This window comes from Mus musculus, chromosome 19 (assembly GCF_000001635.26).
Source record: "Mus musculus strain C57BL/6J chromosome 19, GRCm38.p6 C57BL/6J".
NCBI classification, from domain to species: domain Eukaryota; kingdom Metazoa; phylum Chordata; class Mammalia; order Rodentia; family Muridae; genus Mus; species Mus musculus.
In genome coordinates, this window is record NC_000085.6 from 16062183 (window position 1) to 16064112 (window position 1930).

The window sequence follows — 1930 nt, forward strand, 5'->3', positions numbered from 1 at the left end:
GTCAATTCGGCCAAGAAAACTTAAGAAACACAAGGTCCGGGGACCGCCCTTTGTACAGCAGGCCTGCTTCCCTATGACAAATACAGCCGCTGGCAACTCAGGACACTGCAGGGTGGCTGTTTGTTGCCTCTCTTATGAAGATATATCTGAAGATGAGACAGTCCTGCTCAGAAGAACCTTACAGAAAACCCACCGAATGCAACTTTACATAGCTCTCTCTCTCTCTCTCTCTCTCTCTCTCTCTCTCTCTCTCTCTCTCTCTCTGTGTGTGTGTGTGTGTGTGTGAATTACAATTTCTTGGGACTCATATTTAAATAGAAATCATCCATGAAAATGCCACACATGACTTTTTGCTTGGAGGGAAAATTCTCTAAGTAACTCAGCATTGTTGCCTTAGGTAAATCAGGTAAAGAAGACAGCCATGTGCTGAATTGCTATGGAAGGCACAGTGGTGGGGCCTCAGCTTCGCTCCAGGAGAGGTGTGTGAGGACAGACAGCCCCGATGTATGTCATTCCTTCTCTGCAGAAGCTACAAAGACCGGGCTTCATAGGACTGCAATGCTATAAGAACAGATATGCTTATTATTCTGACTTACTTTTTAAATAAATTACTGAAGCACTCAGGGTCAAGGATGTGGCCATGTCTTATTCACCAGACATTTTAAAAATCTTTCAGTCAGTGATCTATATATTGAGCATGTTAGTAAACAAAAGGGACAGAAACATCTGCCTATTTGGGGGTTAAAAATTCTAGTGGAACGAACACTAGTACCCAGGAACGTAACCATTAGATTAGACAATATGTTGGAAAGCCATTAACATGTTACAGACAGGGCACAGTGTGGTAAGGGGTTTGGAAGGGAGGGGCAAGTTGCAAGTTTAAACAGAAATGACAGAGTAGACTCTGTGGACTAGGTGATGCTGGAATAGGTGCTTGCAGGAGCTGGGAGTTAGATGAGTGGATGGGAGGGGTGCTCCTACCCGGCATGTATTAGGAAGAGCACCCGTGTCGCTGGAGTGGGGTGGATGAAGAAGGATGCGAAAGGAGCCAGAGTCGGAGAAGCAGTGGGACCCTTGCCTGGGCAGGGCCTTTAGGGCCATTTATCAGAGTGAAACCGGAGGCTTGGTAGGACATTAGGTAGAGCTCAGAAGCGTTCTATGAAAGCCATTCTGGTTCCTGAGAATTGTCTCTTGGAAAGAAAGTTTGATAAAAAAGACCAAGGAGGGGGCTGTAGCAAGACTCCCAGCCAGGAGAAGGCTATGGGACGGAGCAGGTCTGTGAATGAGATGAATTCATGACAACTCGACTGAAGTGGGAGAGAATTTCCATCGTCTGAGATAAGAGGAATCTCAAGTGGAAGAGGTTTAAGGGAGAAAGGAAAACTTTGTTTTGAGACACAGTTGTGGCGTCTCTGAGGCGTCCCAGCAGACATGTCCAGAAGGCAGCTGCCTGAGTGTCTCAAGAGGCGCGCTGGTCACAAGATAGAAATGTGGGGTTTGTTGACATATGGATAAAAGAATTCATTAAGAAGCTGAGCGCACAAGGAAAAGAAACCAAGGACTGATCCCTGGGGGAAGATGAACAGATCTGGGAGATGGGTACTAAGACAAAGACGGAAGAGGAAGGACCAGAGGGACCTGAGGCAAACAAAAAAGGATGTGGGTGTCTTGGACGCCAAGGAAAAGCATGTGGAAAGGAGGTGATCAAACACCTGAACTGCGGAATAGTAGTACCTGCGTGATAATCTGAATGACATAATTGGTGTGAATTCCTAATCACAATGTTTGGTGTTAGTAAGGGCTCAAAAGCACACGTGGTATTTTAACACCTAATGTCTCTGAACAAAAAAAGAAACCAAGCCCTCACTATAAAGCTGCCCAGTTCCTATGATGAACTCCAGAGGGCGCTCGAAGACTTTCTTCCCTGTCA